The sequence below is a fragment of the Neopsephotus bourkii genome, unplaced genomic scaffold (genome assembly GCF_033783945.1).
Source record: "Neopsephotus bourkii isolate Nb327-2 ecotype Australia unplaced genomic scaffold, CSIRO-AGI_Nbou_v1 NB_795, whole genome shotgun sequence".
In the NCBI taxonomy this organism is placed as follows: domain Eukaryota; kingdom Metazoa; phylum Chordata; class Aves; order Psittaciformes; family Psittacidae; genus Neopsephotus; species Neopsephotus bourkii.
In genome coordinates, this window is record NW_026901291.1 from 3,317,944 (window position 1) to 3,340,471 (window position 22,528).

The window sequence follows — 22,528 nt, forward strand, 5'->3', positions numbered from 1 at the left end:
GAGGAGGATCAAAATTTAGTTATCAGACTTCTTTATCAGGAATTTTTCTTTTCCAAATCCACATTCCTCAGGGGACTAGTGACCCCTTTCCCTCCTTGTAAAAAACTGATCTCCAAAGTCAACACATCTCTCCCCTGACAAGGAGTAGTCATGACAAGATGAGAAAGCTTAGGCCTGTTTGCCTTGTCCCTTCTGCAAACCAGTGTATGCTCATCAAACAGTTAATCTGCAACTGCAATTTATTTCTGATTACTGTTATATAAGAGAGAAGGCTCTAGTATGGGACTCAGGAGACCTGGGTGCTGATTCTGGTACCAAGCCACTGTGTGGCATGGGGCTTAACACCTCCCTTCTCTGCCGCCTTTAACTCCTTTTGTCCATTGAGAAAGAAATTGTGCTGGAGTTAGGGAGGGATTAAGTTTGTTTGGGATTGTGGTTATCACTGTAACACTAATAGTATTTGAAAATAAAGCATAGAAGATGGGTATAAAGGAAAAAAAGATACATAATCTTGTTAAATGCAGTAAAAGATAAATGCAATGACTGGACTTTGTCATTAAACTAACCCAGTGTTGCTTTGCAGTATTTCGGGATGATTTTCTACAAATTATGAAATTACTGGTGTTTATTTCACTAAAACTTAGGTGCTACATCATCTTTCCTGTTCACCCCTCGGCTGAACAAGACAAAGGGTCATAATGTTCTTTCTGTAGTGAAATTTTAACATATAGCAAAATATGTTTGAGGGCTGTGAACTGATTAACCTCAGAAATACTGGGTTTCTGGCTGACCTTTTTCTTTTAAAAAGGTAAAAAAAAAAATAATCAGTTCAGTTGTACCTGAAGATCTCAAGTTTGAAGATCAGCATTATATTGTCATAATCTTTATTTAGTACAGTTATGTTGAGCTATTTGTTTAAAGCTGACACTTCCTGACAGTATTAGGTTACATCTTAGGGAGATACTGTGAGTTGTGTTTGAAGCTGCATCTTGGATTTACCTCAGCTTAGCTGTAAATATCAGCTAAGCAACCTTCATAAATTATGCTAAAGGTATAAGGTAATAAGAATTTTTCTGGTACGTAATTTCTGCCATCAGGTAACTGTAAACTATTATAAAGCTAGTGAATGTAAGGCATTCAAAATTTTATATTTTAGAGTCCAGTTTACAGTAGTATGAACACATGCATTGGATTTACATGTGTAGCACACATGCAAAATTGACCTTGCTATTAGTGTAGCTGTTACAGTTCTTCTATAGCCTGGCAGAGTTTGCAAACATGTCAGAAATGGGGAGGGTTTACAGCTGAGATATTGTCCAGTCAGAGGAGGTGGTTCCCCAAATATATGTTATAAATATGCTTTACTTTGAGCACTGTGCACACAGTCCTCACAAGGCATCAATAAGCTCAATATTGCAACAAACACACACAGATGCTTTTGAATTCAGGAAAACTGCTGTCCTCCCAGGTGAAACCCATCACTGTAGAGAAATTACTCCTACAGCCTTCCCTTTGTTTTTGAGGTATCCTAGCCTGAGGTATGCAAGTAGATTTTACAGGGTAAGACCAAATAGAATTAGGCAATTTACTGAGATTTAACAGTTGTTAGCCCCAGTCCAGGCTCAAGCCCAGTGATCAGTCATTCCCCATGGACAATCCTAAGCTCCATCATTGTGGGGTTTGAATGAGCAGCTCCATTTCTGTGTGCCATCTCTTCATAATTTATAGCACTCAGCTGCAGTCCTTTGCAGATAGAAGCACATGTACACACAAACTGTGCACTGCGTTACTCCTTTGCACTGATACTACTTTTCTTTCACTCTCAGTGACTCGTTTCTGATGAAGGGAAATGACAGGAAAAAGCAAGCCTCAGGTCAGCTTTTATGGCTGAAGACATAACTGATCAGGTGGCAACGTAAGTCCTCTAGATAAAATCCCATATACTCTATCCCAAAGGAACAACCCAGTTTTATGTGGTGCCCTAAGGCTTGCAATGGCAGGAGGTCTTCTGCACAGGTCTGGGAAAGATTCCTGGTGGGACAAATTGTTCAGTTCTCCATGTCACATAAGACACTAAACAAATACAGGTACCAGGTAGCTGAACATTTTGGGCCACCTGGGCATGTGCAAGGAAACCATTTGCATGCCAAAGACACCTGGTAGTGGCAGACATTGTAGGAACTCTGTGATAGCCTAAGTCTTGTGATGAATCCTGCCTGCCCTCAATTATTAGGAAGAGCAGAGTGAAAATGAGAGATTGGAGCAATAATAGATTCTCCCATGGCACAGTAATGGTGGCAGCTTAAAGGGGACTGCTGGCTGGATGGCCAGGAAAACTAAATATGCTATAAATCATTTGGCTGCAGGAGTCCAGCTCTAGGCATGCTGCTCAGCTTAGGCACTCATCTCAATGTTTACTTTCACTCATAGAAAGAGCCAGTGGAGCTGGCTGTAGTCAGTGCATAAGGAATGCATTATCCTGTCTTCTAAATACTGTGTGCCTTTGGGCCATGCCCTATCTTCAGTCTTTATTCCATCCTTTTCCACGGGGAGCTGTGGGACTCCTCAATACAGGTCTCTCCTCTTTTGCCCCTAAGTACCTTAAAAAATAAGGCCAAACCTCAGTACTCCCTCCTCCCTTGATACAGTAGTATGACAGAGCAGCATGGATCGTTGAGTTACCAGCCCTCTGTGCCATCAAACCATATTTTACTGCAGGTAGAGCTCTGTGGAGATTCTGAACTGTCTGTGCCTGCCTCTGCCAAGGAGAATCTCTGCTAAGGGATAAATGAGATGTATGGATTACCCCTGTGATGCATTTCGTAGCTGCCCTTGCACTGAGGGAGTCCAACTCAATATAGGGATAAGAATTCAGTAATTAACTGTAGAGACACAACATTAAACATTTAGTCATTATAAAGAAAGAACTTCATTTAGTACCTAGTCTCCGGTAGCCAAGGCTGAGCACATGGTGTGCAGACATGTCTGTGCATGTAGGATCTTGCAGTGTAAAACATCAAGCAGCATGGAAAAAATTGGAGGGAAGTATGGCAGTCAGTTATATTTATAAAGGGCCTGATCCCAAGCCCATTACAGAATCTTCTTCTGCCCATGGCAGGGGCATTGGAACTTGGTGATCTTAAGGTCCTTTCCAACCCTGTTACATGATTCTGTTAACTTCAACACCAGCTTTGGACCAAAGCCAGGTATATTTGCAGTGGCAGTGAATCTGTTATTTTATCTTTCTGTCTGTGACAGCAAACTGTAGGAAAGGGAGAATTCTTACAGTGCAGAATGTACTGAGCTATCACCTGCTTTTGACAAAAAAACCTGGAGTGTAGTTTTCCTATAGTAAAAACAGTATTAATTCTTCAGTCATAGCTTTATGATTAAGTGACGTTGAAGCAATGCTTTTTTTTCTCCTTATCTTAATTTGCATAATTCCCAGGCTGCAATGCAGAAAAACCTTTGGAGCTATTAACTAGATTATAAAAATGTCATGTCAGATTTGAAAACTGTCACTAACATGAGAGTTTTAATTATGAATAAATTAAAAAAAAATAGAGAGGAGAAGCTGCTTTTCCTGTGGCAATAAGATTTTGCATTATGCACAAACACTAAAGCTTAGAAATGTTCAAAGGCTGGAAAGTAAAAGTGAGATAACAGAATGGATTATTCTGGAAAACAGGCGAAAGTAAAACTGATAAAACATTACTATTCAAAAGATATCTTTACAGGAGTCATTACAACAGAATTAATGTTGTTGGAACACAGAGAGAAACAAGGTTATAAACCATTCAAGCCAGAAAACTAAAGATTTATTTCAGGAGATGAATCCTAGCACTTGTAGCAGCAGATTAGTAACCAGAGATCCAGCCAAGGTGTGGCAGGAAATGCAAGGGAGCTGACACTGTGAAGCACACATGCACAGCTCAGCAGTGAAGAACGTCTTTACATTTGGCAGCAATAGATTACCTTAGCGCTATGAAGGATCCTCAGATTTCACTGACTGCTCATATTCTCCAGTCCATTCTTAGGCTCTAATGTGTGTACCTGGCTCTGTCCCTGAATGTCTGCCTTCCTTCAGAGTTAGGAAACATCACTAGTTTTCCCAAACATGTATCTACTGCATGAGACCATGGGCTGCCTCCAGCCTCCTTTCCCTCAAGAATGTACCCACAGCCAAGGTCTGTGCAACGTGGGCAAGAAAAGTTACATCTACCTCTAATTGCACTGTGGCTAGATTTATCCAAAACTGAAATGCACTAGAACACTCAGCAGCCTTAGGGGTACGTTGTGGAGACAAACAATGTCACGAAAGTATGTTACATGAAGGAGAAGCCCATACATGCTTTATCAGAAGTAACCACACATCAGCTGAGATCTGGAAGCAGTTTAATTCCATTTATGCTAGTTTAGCAGTCCAGTGCAAGCGCTGCATGGGCATGAGAACCTCACATGCACAGCAACCTGTCACAAGTTCGACGAACATTATGCTGCTCTTCAACACGTGGACTTCCTGGCTTGGATTATCACCAGCCTAGAGAGGACTGCATCATGCCCTGTTGCGCGATGCAGACATAGTGCAAGGGACAGCTACAAGCCCTTGCATGCCAGTGAATACATTTCAGCTACTTACCCAAAGTGAAGTTTTTTGCTGATGCATCTTCACTGTCACTGCTTTTTCTTGATGCTGAATTAAGCATCTCCTGTTATGCTGTTTCCATGCTGGTGTGGATAAACCCCTGGTGAACATGCAAGGCTCTTTGGATAACTGCTTAACTCTTCAGTAGCACTGATGTTCAGCTGCCCTGGTAACCTTTCTGCATCTAAGTTAAAATCTGTATTCTTTGTGGAGGCAGAAGGTACTTGCCATCGTTGAGATATCCTAAAGATGATTAATTTAAGGCCCCAAAATCAATAAAATCATTACCACCATCTATTCTCCTGACAAAGATTTTTCAACATAAGAGACTAAAGCATAGCAGCCCCACATTTAGGCAGGAGCCAGAATATCTGCTAAAGTGGTATTTCATGTTTAAATAGACTTAAATTTACCAGATCTAATGGATAACTATATTTCAAAAAGACTTAATCTATTTCATTACATTTTATATTACTTTGTTTAATAAATCATCTTCTACTAGAAGCTCAGTCTAAGATGAATTTAACAGACTTTATAAATGATGGGTCAATATCAACTTTGTCATAAATTCATTTTTACTTTGGATACAGGCCCAGTGGGTACTTTTGTATTGCTTTCTTGCAAATGATCCATAATTCATAATTAACTTTGACTTAAAAATGTGACAACACATTTTCTTTTGTCAAGTGTGGGATTTTTCCCTTTAATTTTTGAGTGAAGAAGAATTAATAGTACTTTAATTACAGGTTTAGATAATGATAATTTCAATTTAATTTTTTGTATTGCATGGGGTAGTTTGAAATTCATCTAGCAGCAAGAAGAGCTGGATTAAAAATACACACTGGCACAAACAGTGCATGGAGGAATGATGGTTGTCAGTGGTTCAGGGAGCTGCAAGGAGAATTCATGTTCCTTAATGCAGACAAAAATATTTGATTCAGTTCTCTTATTACTCATGTATTAGCTTTTGCAGATATTTATAGAACTCACAGTCAAACTTCTGCTGTTTTTACTAAGCTCAAAACTGAAATGAAAACAATGAAAGAAAACAAACAAAGAAAAGCAAAAATACAGTAGGTGCAGAACAGCAAAGCTGGAAGCTGTAATCGCCCTGCTGCTTGTTGCTGCATTGTTCTATTGTGCAATAATTTCCCTATATATCAGATTGGGAATAAAATGAGAGTGTTCTCATTCAAATTCAGAAGGCAGGATTCTTGCTGAAAAATCCGTAAGTATGGCAATTCAGATCATCTGTGCTTCTGGCTCCTCATAGTTTCAGTGCTCAGCATTCCTCCTTCTAGCTTGTTCTGCTTTACCAGTCAGCACCTACAAATGTATTTTTGAACCAACCCACCTGTGACTTGATTTCTCATTGACCTGAGCGTGGAAAAAGCCTTTGATGGTGAAGGGGTTTATGAGCTCTTTGATCATTTTATGAGGGTGGCAGCCAGGAGCACCTATAAGCACAGATATAAGAGAATACATATTACATTTTCTCACTTCTTTCTGGTCTCCTTTGTTTTAAAAGCAGAATTGCATCGCTTTTCATCTCTGCAGGTATTCCACCTGAAATGAGAGTATGGTGAAGTTTCCGTACCTTGTTTATCCTATTTGGCCACACTTATCAGATCAGGACCTGGAAAAGACTCTCTGTGGAGGTCTTTTGGACAAGGTTATTGATGAATTGCAGAAGAAAGAATCAGCTTTAAAGAGGATGGATCTGTTGTGTGTTTTTGCCTTCAGCATTGATGTGGTTTGAGTCTTTTTCACAGTTTTCCCCTCTTTTTCACAGTTTTCCCCTACCTGATCACTAATGCTGTTTGGAAAGAACTCTCTTTTCTTTCCCATTAATCATCTCTGGCACATCACTGCATTTTTCTTTTTTAACCTGTGTTCAAGGTCAGCCTTATCCTGTGACAGAAAAGCATGCACTGTCTTTCAGTCATAGATCTCAAAATTTATGGGAGACATACGGCTTCGATTTCTTAATCTGTTTTATGCAAGAAATGTTCTATTGCAGCTTAATACACTGCCTGATAAATGCATCACACAAGCACATCATCAATCACTTTCTACCTTTTTTCCCAAATTTCTTTTCTGGTAGGTAAAAGAGGGATGACTTGGCTGAAGTCAAAGTTGATGCTGTTAGTTAGCTCCTGGGCCCTCTATGAAAGCATAGAGAGCTTGCTGGGACCATGATGAATTCTGCAGGAGCTTTCAGATGCTGCTTGGTTTTTCCTGTTAGAACTGGATATAGAAACACCTGGCAGCAACTGTACATGCTCCTTTGCTCAAGGTTTGTATTATCTAGTGGTTAGAACAGCTTTTAATCCCCAGGGAGAATTACCCCCAAAATGCTGGACTTTAAAACCATACTCTTACTCAGCTGCAAGTTAGGAAAATGTCCCGTGTTGGCCAGTGATCGTTCCAGTTTTTGATGCTATATATTTCTGTTGTAGTCAAACATCATGAAAAATGGTATCTTTCTAAGCAAACAAATAATACAGAGCCAGCTTTAAGAATTAGACATAATGGGTGCCTACTTAACTTATTAGGAAGTCAAGGACGGAGGAAGAAAAGGAAATATATCCCAAAAGGTGCAACATTGCTTGTTGGAAGCCATATTTGTTTCCTGTTAGAGTTGGTGACAATGATGAATTTACTTCTCCTAGCAGTTTCCTGGGAAATTAGGAAGTAAGCAGGGACAAGGGCCAAGAGTCAACCTTCATTCCCAAAAGACCAGGAAAACATCAGGACTGCATAAATTAGCAAAAAAATTCGGCTGCGCTGTATTGGTCAAAGTCCGGTGATGGGGCTGAAATTCAGTGTTAGGCTGAGCATGATAGCCAGGTCTGTATCCATTAGAGGTTGCACTTTCCAGTTTAACTGGCTGAATTAGGCTCCTGATGCCCAGATATAGCTGGCCCTTTACAGTGAGATTCCTCATGGAGACTTTCCTATACAGATGGGCACCCCATGTCAATTGCTGGTCTTCACAGCCCCCTGAGCTAGTAAAGGGTATTTTCAGAAATGGGTGTTTCCAGATCCCCCAGGGAGATTCAGGGAAATGCGCTTCTCATTCCAGAGGCTTCTGAGCAGATCTTCAAAACTGAATTACTAAACCTTTTCAGTTTCAGAAGAATGTTTAGTTCAGATTCTTGGACAAAACCTCTGAGGTCTTGTTTTGTATACCTGTCACATTTCAGACTCACTTTGAATGTCATATTTAAACAGGAGCTTCATGTAGATTTGGGCCTGCTGCCATTTTCCAGGCAGAATTCACAATGATTTGAGAGGGTGGCCCAGTGGAAAGCTACCAGACAGAGTGTCTGGTGTTTAATAAGTGACAGAAAAGCTTTCTTTTTTTGCTTTTTAGAAAAGCCAGACAAAATTCCACAGCTAAAATGTGAAAATGTTCTGCATGGTAACATAAACAGTTGATTTTGCCAACTTTTCAGCAGTTGTAATGGTGAGAAACATTTTATTGACAAGTGCTGTAAGCTTCTTTTGAGAACTTTGCCATTTAATAACTTCTAAGACAGAAAAGTAGAAGAAAGGGAGGGAGGAGATGTGGTAGACTGACACAAGTGCTGACCCCATCCTAAGGTAATTCTAATGCAGTGAAGCTTTAGAGCCTTTCTCTTTCATTAATGTAAATCAAAGTCTACTGAATGAATTCAGCTGTGCTTCTGGATTTGATTATTCTTTACCTGAATAAGCAGAGAAAAGTGGTTAAATTTATCACTGATTTTTAGGTACACAGCTTTCCTTGTGCATAATTTTTCACTAACCAAGCTTACTTAGCTTATAGTATTCGGGAAATCAAAAGGAACTAAAAACCAAAGAACTAAAAAGATAAAAAGAATGGCTGGCAAGTTGCTGGAGGGAGCTAGCAGTTGCAGATATGCTACTGCTCATTTGGGTTTTTGAGTCCCTTTTCTGCAACCGTCTGTTGTTTATACTATTTCAAGCTAACTCCTGCCCTCCTGGATTCCATTGTCTTTAACAGAAGCAATAATAAGCCTTTGTTCACTGTTGTCTCTTATATCTTGAGAGAACAATACTGGAAGGGAAAATCTATGTGTTTCTAAAGTACAAGAATGGGTACTTTAGGCAAGTTGATACCTTCAGCTTCTATCTGTAAAATTGGGGCATTAATTCCTTTTCTCCTTTCCTTGTCTGTTCAGATAGAAGAGTCGTGAGAATGTAGTTGTCTGTTATTTTACTCCTGGAAAGTGAGACTCTAATCTTGGTTAGGGCCTTAGCATGCTATGATAATATAAAGAAAATTGTCTTATCACAGTTATGTCAGTGGTGCCTGTTATCCTTGGTAAGGGACCTTCAGAAGTACACTGCTTTCAACTTGAGTCTGCTCAAACCGAACTAATGAATTTTACCAGCAGCTTTAATGGGCTACAGATGACTTCAATGGGGGGCAAATTAGGCCACCTTGAAACACATTTAGAAATCCCAATAATGAGTTACCACATAAGCCTTCTTCTGAGGTACCAAACTGGACTTCATATGTTTGTGTTTTACATGTGCAAACACTGCCCAGAGGTGACTTTTACTGTATTCTAGTATAGCAAATCCATTGTGAATACTGTGTGATTATAGGCAGTAGCACGTGAAGAATACAGCCTGTATTTTAGCTGAACAGGTTCTTTCAGAGCTGGTGGGGATCAGATTTGAGTAACACCTGTAGGATTTGGTTCCAGTGTTTGTATTGTTATTAATTTGCTGTCATGTACAGTAAGCAGTTTTTCATCTCCAGAGTTCTGTGACGTCTTGCCATGTCAGCAGAGACAGGATTGATTCAGGAAAGGACATTTCAGTTATTTTCTCTTGGTCTGTACAGCTCAGTAATCTGGCATTTCTGACATGAGTGAAGGATAAGAAAAAATGAGAAAGTCTACACTTCTCTGCACAATATACTGTAACAGAAAATGGCAGATAAATTGACATATATTAAATTTCACAGTTAATCGTATTTCTGGCTCTGTGCTCAGCTGTGAAGTGAGGAAACGATGGAGGATAAGGGTGAGACATATATCAAATACACTGGCATGTTGTACATACTGGGAGGGGTCCCACATATTTACCTTTGTGATACAGGGAATATAGAAGAGAAGGGCAGATGATAGTATAGTACAGTTTCGCAGTGGGCAGACTGGATTTTTCAAGCTGCAGTTTTTGCTTCCTGGATTCGTAGGTGTGAGATTAGCCTGGAGGTCTCACTATAGTATTAGTTTTGGCCTGAACTTTACACTGTAAAATAGAAGTTGAGTTTAGTTACTGGGAGAAATGGAAAAAGCGCATTTCCCTTGTTCTGTTGTTGACCTTGTGAGCAACCTAGAGCAGGTCATTTTATCTACCTTATGCCTTGTTTGTACTCTCCTTTCCCTTTGCAACACAAATACTTAATAGCTGTACTATACCTCTACTATAAAGTTTGAAATAATGCTGCATAGCTGTATTTATGCTCTCCAGCTTAATGCTGGAGTATTAAGGAATTGGGAGATAAATGGTTTCCTTGAGAAAATAGTTATGTATTGTGGTATGTATGGTTAAACCCAGTGTCATAATAATTATTTAGGCATTGGCATTAAGTTCACCAGCATTAATTTTTTTCCCTCTGGTATTAAGAATGGAAAGCCTTTTGACTTATAGCTTAAAGTAGATTTATTTGGTATGATAGTACTGGGTATCAAAAGTGAACGATAATGCTATATTCCGTTTTTGAAATATTAATGGGCACCTTGAATTTCTGAGTTTCTGTCCTCGGTGCCTTAATCATTCAGTGGGATGATGTGATCTATTCGAAGATTGGCTTCAAACCTAGGCTGACAATGGTGTTTTCTAACTAAGGAAATAATGCCCAGGTACTCTAAGCACAATACTTCATATTTAGATTGGGAGCATACAGGTATAAGAAAAGCGAAACAGGACATGGAATGTAAGCTCATCTGAAGACAGGTCATGTGAGAGGCACTCTTTCCCAAATGTTAGGTGGCATGATAAGGAAGTCTGTATCCTGAAGGAAGACTGTGATATTGGGATAAGGCTGTTTTTCAGGACTGTCCTGGTAGACGAAGGTTATCAGATCCTACTCTGAATAATTCTTACCAGGGTGGAATGTGAATGACACAGTACCTACACAGACTGGCACAGGGCAAGTGTTTTCAGAGGAGATTAAAGAATACTCAGTGCAAAGACTTCTCTGAAAACCCTAGCCTGAGTAGCATTCATCTGTAACCCATGCTAACAAATCAGTGTCTGTGATCTGAAAAGAACAGACTGATGTTTCAGAGGGGATTTCTTATCAGTGCTATCATCTCCTGACATTTGGGGAAACAGGATCCATTTGCTAAGCAGGTCATGTATTTAAGAGATGGTTTCTTCTGTAGTCGTGAAACATCTGCCTAAGCGCATATGTCCCTTAGCCAGAGGCAGGAGGAGGGTTTACACTTCCAGTTGTGAGCATAAATATAGCTCTAAATAGCATCTGGACCAGGAAGCCAAATTTAAAGTAGTGAATTGCAGGCATTTAGGGGGAAAGCAGCTTGACTAATGCTCAGTAATCACCAATTTCAAATGAAACTCATAAGGAAAAGCAAGATGAGAGAGAGACTATGGAGTGATTCTGGATTTCAGAATAATTGTCAAGAGCACAGAATCTGGCAACCAAATTCTGTCCATGACTGAAATCAAAGCAGAATTAAAATCTGCTTAAAATGGATTCCTGTATCTAGCTTCATCCTCTTCCCACATCAGTGCAACTTACTTGTACTCAAGGTACCGTCTTCCAAACAGAGCACACAACAGTGAAAGAAAACTGAAGAAAATTACTTAACTCTTTTTCTCAAAATCACAAACCCTGGTTTTCAGAAAAAGAAGACAAAAGTGACAGCTTTAGGACAAGGGGAGATCAAATGAAGCCAATTTGAGATGTGGTTAAAAAATAAAAGAGAAAAAATAGAAAAGTCATAAGGAGCACATTTGACTTCTTTTCCAGAATAAGAATAAGTGGATTTAAGGGGAAATGTTTTTCTGTTTGATCTTTGTATGTGGTTATAAGTATTACAGAAAAGCAGCAGCACCCATACATCATGGTGATGGCATCATCTGGATAGATAAAAGTAAGAAAACTCCCTGCATATGAGTGTTTGTCCCTGGTAATATCAGAGAAGAGCCTCCAATTAACTGCAGAGGGAGGGAGGGAAAAGATGCCACCTCAAATAATTCTTTTAAGGATGAAAAAAATACAAATAGTGCCATTAAAAGAAAGGTATCTACTACCTACCTACAGCTTCATCATCTTCTTACACAAAGATGGACTTAAAAAAATCTAACTGGAGATGTAAGATGTCTTTAAGGAACTTAGTAATGCTGAGATGCTTATGTGTAAGCATGAGTAATTTCACTAAAATTGTTGGTACTAATCATCTGCTTTAGATTTAACATGTGCTTTAGTTCTGTGCACACTGGTGTCATAAATTGCAGTGCTGCAAGGCACAAGCACAGCAATTACTCCCTTAGTTTAAGGAAGACTGTCCCCTGTGAGCCCGTTATTACTTTACTGTTGATGAACATGAAGTTCAATAGAAAATCTGTTAACTGTATTCAGTCAACGAAATAAACCTGTAGCAGCTTTCACTACAGAACTTTCTGCAGCCTTAAAATATTGTGTAAAAAATTACTGTTTAAACTAGGTGAGAAGCAATGAAATCTCAAAGATTTCACATGAGGTTAAAAACCTTAGAACTCATTGCTCTGAAGGACCACGAGTAAGATTGCCTTTGAGCAGCTCTTCCTAAATTGCGGGTTATATCCTCTTCCAGCTACAAGTCCCCATGTTGAATGTGAAGTAAATAAGATGTTTATTAGCATGCCAATATGCCACTCTGGTATTTTCTCTGAGCATTTGGAAAACCTGTAGAGAACTTTCTAAAATCTCATTATATTAAAGAAAAAGCGATTTTAGTTGCAGGATGAGAATTATATGGATGAGTGAGCATCAGTAAACAAGTTTAGTTTAAACTGATACCTTGGAAAACCTTTTTCTAAAAACAATTAGTGATGAATTACTTTTAGCACTTGGGAAGGTCATTAAACTGTGTTCCCTATATTAGCAAGTGCAAAGAAAATTCACAGCTCAAAGATGGGGATGGAAATCTGTGAAGTTTTTTCCAGCCAAGGGAGCAAACTGGGCAAGGCAAATTGCTCTGAGCCAGCTTTGGTTCTGGAAACAAACAGCATCCTTGCATTTGGTGCATATAGCAAGGGAGTTCAAAGGGTACATAAACCAGCAAAGTCTTTCAAATCCTCCAGCAGCTCTCAAGCATCGCATTCATCTTACAAATATTCCAAGATTCCAAACTGACCAAAAATTGAGGTCAGTGTTTTTTGTGCCACTCTAGCAGTTCAAAGGCTATCCATTTGCACTCTTTGTAAATGCTGTTCTAGCAAACTCTTTCTTCACTACCTTGCCACTGTTAAGCCAGAGAGGAGAAAAATTATATAATAGATCTACTGTCAAAATTGTATTTGAGGCAATCAATCTGTACAGTGACCAGGGAGGTGTTCATAGGGAGCCTCAGACTATGGCATTTGCTGGGTTTGGATACTAATACACAATTTATGGAATTCAAAATTGAAGCAAAGAGCTAGTTGGAATTTTTTATGTTTTTAAATCGTGTTCAGGTTTGGCTGTACATTGTGATTGTCTGAAGGAAGCTGTGCTCTCCGGACACAAGACCTGTCAGATGCAGAAGCCACAATTTCACTAAGGTGGGCTGTGAATTAACAATGTGAATGTTAAAGATTAAAATGCTACCCTAAGTTAAGAGGACAGCTATGGTTAAAACAGGGGTTGAGAACATAGATGAGTTCGGGACTCAGGCTTCCGTTTTGTCTTCCCTCAGACTTCATCTGTTATTTCACTATCTGTTATATCACTTTATCTCTTCATGGATCTTGCCAGGGTAGTACTTTTAGCACCCTATTTTTTCAGTCTAACACTGTAAATCATTTCCCCAATGAAACAGCTCATCATTTAATCTTCTATAAAGTGCTATGAAAATACAGGTAGTGCAGGCTGCCCTGGGAGAGCTGTCTCACCTTGGTGTTGAGACATGAAGAACGTTCTACTACATTCTACCTGAAGAACGTAGTACTTTGGAATCTTAGTACCACTACAGATCACATAATGAAGACTTACCTGAAGTACAGAAAAAAGCACAAACCAGCCCAGAGGCTTTACTCAACCAGGATTTTAATGAGTGTCTCCTGTATGTCAGTTTCTGACGGAGAGGAGAAAAAATAAGCTATTTTTTATAAAAACAAATAAGCAATGCAGATGTTCTTCCGATCATTTTGATGTTCAAGTAAAAACAGATTAATAAACCCGTGATTACTGCAAACCATCCTCTAGTTCTTCTGCATGGTGACAGGCAAATGCTACTCCATATAAAATCTAGAAGACTTCGCATCTAACTTCAGTAGGATTTGTTTTCAGTAATCATGGAGTTTCATTTAAAAGTAATCAGTTATTTGAAAGAAATTGAGGTAGAAGAGAGGCAAAAATAGAAGATAAGGTAGTTAGTTACAAGGCCATATCCCTATCTAAATTTATGTTTCCTACTAGTCAAATAATTATGATGTCAAAGGGTTTTTTAACCAGACCATACATCAGAGCAGTGTATGTAAAAAAGTTCTCATTACTTTTAATGTTTTACTTAAATTGTCAAAGAGAAAGAAGTAACATTTTCTCAAAGTTCCTCAGAGTATGTAAACCACTTGATGTCTAATTCTGTTTGTACCTTTGACACTTGCTCTTAAAAGAGCCAAATTGGACCGTTTTTCCTTAGGTAAAACACCCATATAAATCACTGCATGGGAGGCACAGGGACAGGAGAAGGGATGAAACTGAGATCCTCTGGGCTACAGAATATACGAATTCCTTTTAATGAGATTTTGATTACCAGCAGTAGTGCCTTGGAGCAAAAACTACAGCAGTAATCTCTAATGTATTATTTTGGAGGAGAAATTTAAACATTATAATGTTAATCCAATGAATGTCCATTTTGGCCAGCTAATGATGAAACACGGTATAGTAAGTACATAGTGCTAACCAACTAATATGAGGAAAGATGTCTTTTATGGGGTTATGTAAAAAGAGATCAGTTTCATCAAGAATGCAGTTACTCATTTGGAAACCTTCCTGTTTACTGAGTCTCAGGAATCATGGGGGATCAGAACCAGATATAATGAGATCATTTCCCCCAAGTAAAAATGCAATATGTGATTAGCCATTATTGACTATTATACAAAATGAAAAGGAGTTCACTCCCACATCCATCTCACATAGAAGTCTGGCTATAGAATGAGGCCTGTAAACATAATTTATTTGCTAGGAAGATCCCTGTTCTTTCATTAAAGACATATTTTAAAGAGAAGGTGGTGGTATTAGACGTTACTGGTAGCTTTTCCTGAGAGGAATGCAGAACTTCCAAAACAAACCACAAAATGAGTGAATTCACTCCTCAGTTTTCAGTATCAGTTCAAATTTCACAAGAAGGTTATCAAACCATTTGTGTAAGTTGGAGTATAAAAAAGCCTGAGCTGTCTTTCATAGACTTTTAACATTGCATTTTCTATTTGGCTCCACTTGAAAGCTGGTGATTTGGAATGTTCTGGTCTGAATTTGTTTACGTGAGCAGAATCAAAATCAACACAACAGTCCTGGGTTGTGAAGTGGTGTGATGAAAAAACCTGGAGAGACCGAAGCGGTGCAGACCTGTATGAGCAGACTTCTTTGCGGGTTTTGTCTGGCCTCAAGCTCCAAACTCAAATCCAGTTCTAAGAGGTCCCGATACAAGTATCAAAGCTATAGTGGATAGCATGCTCAGACAAGGAGTGTGTCTGTACTCGTTGAACGTAATGACTTTATTTTGCTCATTTGCCTGTTTCTTCATCCTGTTCCCCCTCATCAGCAAAACCAGTAACAAATCCTATTGATCTTACACATCCCAACGGCCTAGGAGTTACGATACTGCGCTGAGCAGCGGGGGAATTTTGAATGCACCAATCAGAGGGCATCTTAGCCCCCGTCCTGAGCCGGATAGGCCGAGCCCGGCCAGGGCAGGTGGGGGTTTGTTGTGAGGGGTGGGGCTTGTTGGCTGCCTCAGGAGCTGTGCCTTAGCAGCAGGCTCTGGGTGAGCTTGGGTCTGTGTTTTTCTGTCCCTTAAGTGAGGTGTGCAGTGGTTTAATCCTGCTTGGCTGCTGGCACTGTACTCCGTGAGCCACCATTTGCTGCAGGAGCTGGAGCCAAGGACAAGGTTTGTGGCTGATAATGAGGTGCTGGGTTTGGGTCTCTCTGCCCCATGGGGGTGAACGCCAGTTGCAGTAGGAGAGGAGCCAATAACTCCTCATGATCTTCTGAGCTTTGCTGTCTTGGGCAGCATATTGTTGGTGGGGACCCCTCACTTAAATAGCATAAAGGAATGCTGGGGAAGAGTGCTCACCACATTCACTTCTCAGGGTCCCTGCTGCTATCCCCTAGAAGGTAAGTTTTGATGAGGTTGTAGGCTTTCAGTTTGTGAATACAATGGGTATCTTTATTTCTGATTGTCTAGGCATTGCTCTTAATGCTGTAGAAAGCATTTTATGTCGTTTTATTTTGACCTCTCTTAGCCTATTTGCTACTAACCCAAGTTAGATGCAGTTGGCTTTAGCTGGAGAGCCCTTAATTGCTATGGGTCACAGCTGCCCAAAATCAGAGGCAAAACCAGTAACCACCAGGTGCAGGGACTGAGAGAGGTGCAGAAATCAGAGGGGTAATTAAGCTCATGTGCTCTGTTGCCAGGTGTTTTCTTGTAAATGCTCTGGGCCCACAAACTGGACATGGGTTTGGAGGTAGTGGTGCAGTGTGCTGGGTGTGAGAATGGGGACTTCATCCTGAACTGCCTGCCTTTTGTTCTGTTCATGGTCTAGGCTTCCATGAGCTCCAGAGGTGAGCCTATTGAGAGGTTGTATATGGGATGGCACATTTACTGGCCATGTCAGCTGATGTTTTTGTGATATGATTAAATAGCAATTACTGTCTTTCCTTCCTTCCTCCTCTGTCTTCCTACAGGGTTGTGAAAAGAGCATGTTGAGATCTATTCTTGGTGGAACTGTGCAATTGCCTTTTTTTTTTAATTATTATTTTAGTAGACACTTTTTTTGCATAAATCCAAAATAAGAAACCTGGCAGCATGTATTTGAGGCACTCGGAATCTGACTGGTTTTCCTGGGTTTATGGCAGTGCATTAGTAATGACTGAAATAAATGTAGTTTTTTAATATTCTTTATCCTGTACAAAAATGAAAGCTAATAATATTCGAATAATTGAATACTAATATACGTTAGACTACAACCTTTTGGATGTTGTTCTTGCTGTAAAATTAGTTTATTTGGGTTGACTTCATGTCCAGTCAATCTTGTCTTCAAAGTCCCAGGGTATTTTGTGTCATTAGATTACAAACTTAAGGGAATTTTTGGTGGCCAGACTGACTTGTTTGCTTACCATTTTCCTTACACAGATATTTACATATATCCATTTGTGTGTATATGTTCTCACATGTATAGTTCTACTTTTACTGTAATTTATTCCTGTAAATTACTTCTTATTAGAAACAAGGCAAGTTGAGATTACTTGTCTTGGTGCCATGACAGGAATGGAGTCTTCTACACTGGTTGTATTAGTGAACTAAATATAAAGCAGGGTTGTGTAACATATGAAGAGAAATTAAGCTCATTTAACATCAAGACATTGAAAACAAATCCAGCTGTATTACTTTTCCAAGAGTTAAATTCATCCTGTTTGTCTCCTCTGCTGTTAGCTCCCATGGAGGCAAGACGCCTTATGCCAGCTTGTCGGTGTGTGAGTCCAGGTTTACCTTTTCACACAGAATTCCCTTGGCTTTCATTTACATTATGCAGTTCTTTAATTGAATAACTCCCCCCAAAAAAGGGGGGGGGGGGAGGGAGGAGAGAAAGAAAACAAAATAAAAGCCTAAAAAATGTGCATAGATAGCTCCAAGGAAAAGGCTTTCTTGAATTGTAAAGCTTGGCCCAGCTGCAGCTTAGCAATGTTTTTGTTTCTCCTGCATTGCAAGGTAACATCAGTTTAAAGTGCAAGGCATCTGTGCATGAAAGTTCATTTAGAATAGGCTTCACTTGAAATACTTCCACACAATTCACCTTTAGTAATTTATCAGATAGTGTTTCCTAATGCTGCACCATGTTTACACTGAAAACTGTGGCACTGTATTTAGTACCTAGTATCTTCTCTGTCCTTCAGATAAGATAAAATGAAAGAGACAAGGTATCTATAGTGTCCTTTAAAGACTGACCAAAGCCACGTTTTTCCAATGAGTCATCTCACACACTGATACCTAATTGAAATGAAGCCACATTTGTTTTGTGGCTCTGCAGCTGGAAGATCTCACTGAGAACAAAGGGATGTTGCCAGAGAAGAACTTAAGCCCTTGAAAATCTGGTTATCATCATACTCATCTTTAGCATATCTCTGTTAGGACTAAAAAAAATCCCCAAATGTAATGGCTTCTCCAGAGAAGTGTTTTGTTTTTTCCTTCAGCTCGCTCAAGAGTGTGGTGATAAAAGTTTATTTTCTGAACTGGATCTTACTGGAATGTTGGCAAAGAAGGTAGAAAGAAATGCATTTCAGGTTCAGTTTCTGAAGGAAAAATGATGATGCCATGACTCTGATATATGGTTCTGTCCTAGATAGTTCTAGTGAGCATGAGGATTGTTATTGTTTTGCTTGCTTATGTTCTTGTTTTATGTCCAAAAGGTTTTTTGTAGTGTCTGTCTTTGAGTATTGAAACATTTTGTTCTCTATATATTTTGAGGTTAACAAGGAGAACTTACAAAGCATTGACTGATTATATCTATCATTAAGTATTTCTGATTTTTCAGCTCTACATAAATTACTACCATTGTGTACCAGCAGAGTCAAAGTGCTTTAGTACATCAGCTAATTTTTTGACAGCATGGATTAGTGGGAGTGTCAGTAGAATAACAGTCAAGCAGAATAATTCTTACAGTTGTCATGATACTTTTAATCAGGGTTAGCAGAAATAAATATTATGTCGATTGTTCAATCAGATGAAAGTAATGTTAATCCAGCGTTAAGATTTCTCGTTTAATAACAATCAAACAGTATAGGTAACATGGATATGTCTTATTGCAACTGTGACAAATACATTTGTTTGCTCTGTTAGAATTTACAAAATTGGCAGATGCTAGTTGAAGAAAAAAAATACAGCTTAGGCATACATGCTGCGATGGCATTGTCTGTAGAGGTGCTGAGTGGAGCAGAATGAAAATGGAAATTATTTTAGCCTTGTGGCAACTGAAATTCAGGGTGAAAATTACTGGTTTAGACTTTACTTAAAATCTGTGTTCAGGCAATTTAAACTCTTAGCTGAGGCTTCAATTTGAGAATTTTTACTTCTTTGATTTCTTGCCTTTTTACGATAAAAAAAAGGAATAAGTGAAAGTTAAAGCCAAAATAATTTCAAAGAATGTCAAAATTTCACTATAAGACTTTTGGAAGAAGCATTTTGGAGTTTTCAGAAATAACTTAAATGGGAAATTTATTTAAAAAATTGACTGGACACACATGATTCTGTAGGAATATGAAGAGAGTGAGTTCCTTTCTAGGACCGTAACACCCATGCTGCCAGTTAGAGTGGCTTTTAGCCATTGGGACCCAGTATCAGTCAACAGTGAAAATTAAGCTGTTCATTAGCCTAAAGACTAAAGCTGTGCTGTCCACCTCAAACATTTCTGCTTGTTTTTACTGTGTGCCTCCCACTGCAGTTTCAGTGTGGATGATTATATGATGTGATAAAGTAACTAAACAACATTGTGCATTGCAGAAGTAAATTCTGATACACTTGGTGCAAATGGGTGTGTTTGAGAAATACAGTGTGTTTGAGAAGTACAGGTCTAACCTTACAGTAGAACACCAGCTCGTTCACCCAGTCCCATTCCCCCTGAGGCTTCTGTGCCTCTCTAACCCATCTAGAGCAGGTATATAAATTCGATGTTGGTGCTTCCCCCTCACACACAACTGTAGTTTGGACAAAAAAGGATGTACAGGAGAGAAAAGTTTTAAAATATGTTCATAGAAGTAGTTTAAATCATAAGAATAACTCAGTACAGAATGTTCCTGACTGCAGGAAATAGAATCCAACTCAAACAGATTTCTGGAATCAGAGGTATTGAATGTTGGAGGTAGTTCAGAGGGAAGAGTGAGCTGTGGGGATTCGTATGAAAGAAAACATTAAACGAGTGTAATACATACAGTTTGGCTGAGCAGTGGCTACAGAGAGTCATAACAGCACACAAATGTTTGAAGGATCTAAGCACCAAAGAGGGAGTGGAATTCTGAATGCTAAAAAGGGATTTTTCTAGGAGTAATGTGTGAGGCTTCACTCAGCACCTCAGGAAAACCGAGGAGAGCTTCAGCGCTGGCACACTGTGGTGTTAGCCACACTGAGGGAGCTCTGAAGTGCCAGAACTACTAGACTAGAGGTGGCACCAGAGGAACTCTTCACTGCTGGGCAGGCTTTAGTTTTCTGACAAGTTGAATTTGCTGGATGTCATTCATTGCTGAAGTTTGGGAAAAAATGTGGCTGCCACCTCAGTTAACTTTTTTTTTTTTTTTGCCATGGTGAAGCTGTACCACCATTAATTCTGAAGGCTATTTTGGTGGTCAAGAACTGGAAAATTCTTACTTAATCCTTTATTTTGTCATAGCACAGAGGATCACTAAACCCGACAGCAGAGGAGGTGCATTGGATGTGCAAAAAAAAAGCAACATATTAAAGTCTTTACCTTGAAAACTGAGATGAAGGCAACCACTTGTAGTACTTCTTAGAAATGAGAATAGGACAGTACCTTTTGAGCTGCAGAGACCTTTCCAAGCCACAGGGACTTGACCTTAAACCGAGATAAGCATAATTTGTGCTTTATACAGCTTGTGCTGAGGGGTTAGTCCCCTTTACAGGGTGCTTCATTTCACTGAACTGCCCATTAGACAGGTATAAAACTAGCAGAAGCCCTGCAAATCCTGCTGAACTGTTTTTGGTATCAAAACTTTGTATCTTCATGATGTTTGTGTGTGTATTAGGGATCACCTCTTCTCAAGAATAGCTCTTTTTAGCAGGTCGTCTTCACACACTGTATTAGAACTTCTATTACTTCAGTGGCTGCGTCAGTAATGATTCAGCAACTGAAGGGCAGCAGTTTATTGTGCAAATGTTTCTGTAACCGTTAGCAACTCTGATTTGGTGTTAGGCTTAACTGTCCCTTAAAACTGCAATTACTTGACTTTGAAGAAGCTAAATAATAGGTGACTCTGGAAGAAAGCCACTGTGTCTATCTATCTTGCTATTGAGTTTCTTTTAAAAGAAACTGAAGGGATACTTTGACATGCATAATATCTACACAAGATTTGTAGCAGGAGAGACAATCTTAGATAAAAATATAAACACTTTTTACTTTGATCTTTCAGTCAAGTTTCCAAGATGTTGACAGAACAATAGATGAATTGAATTGGAGAGGAAGGTCTTATATGCAAACTCCCTGAAGTTTCTCAGGAAGTCTCATGAGAGAGAGATTAGTGGAAATATCTAGAATGGGGACTGAAGAAAAAAAAAGCAAACCTCCACTGGTGCAGCATTCATTGACACGTAGAAGAAATGTGACTGCAGTTGTGTTAAGGTTACGTGTAAGAGAGTTGATGCCTTTCAATAGAAGTCAGTGCAGTTTTGCTCATGGCAGCCGAACTTGTTCCCTTTATGATACTGGGTAATGCTTCTACCCAAAAGATAAAACATCAAATATAATAGCTGGTGAAAGTAAGAACCTCAGTAAAAATGAGTTGCCTTTGTGTGGAGTGGAGCCCTGAGTGCAGTGTCTAGAACAAACTTGGGCTGCAAAGCAAGCTTTGGCATTGTAGCATTCTTGTGTTACCTCTTTACTTTCACATAACAAACAAAACTTGAAAGTGTGGAAGCAGTTGGGCAATGAGACCAACAGAATACACTTAACAAAAGATTCTTTGTTGTAATATTGTCTGAAAATAGCCAGATTTTTATTTATTCAGATGTATCCACACCCTGTTGTGAAAGTATCAGGAATTTATCATCTGTCTGTGCAAAGTAGATGCAAGGGTATGTTGTGCTGTAATATAAATAGGTGTGGTCCTTGAACCCATTTGCCCATGCTTACCTAGGTCAGGACACAACCCAGAGAGAGAATTACCTTCCCTGACAGATTTGGTGTTTGTGCTGCTGCAGTACTCTATCAAAAATTCCCAACATGCACAATCAATAACTGTGGCCATTGAAGCAAAAATAGAACAATTAGTAACCCAGGTGAGCAACATGGGAAGCTGAAAGGAGCAGGCTAGTGAGGACTGACACAGATAGATGTCAGCAGTAAAGAGTGGGAAAATAAAGTAGAACATCTGTCCAATTTACCTAATTGTGTAATAAAAGTAAAAGAAATCTTACTTTTTGAAGCAGTGCACTGAAAGTTCATGCACAAAATATACAAAGCATGGCACAGTTGGAGAGACATGGTAATACCTTGTGTGGCTGCAAACCTGGCTCACAGGTTTTGTTTTGAGGAAGGTCATGACTGATGGTTTGTATTAGTTAGCTGAGTACTCAATGCCAGAGACCTGGTTTCTCTTTCCAGGTCTGCTTCTAACCAGCTGAGTATATTTTTCCCAGTATGTTGTTCTTTCATGTTTTACCTTTTGTCTGCCTTCTGTAAACCTCAAGATCTTTTAGGGGAAGGGTT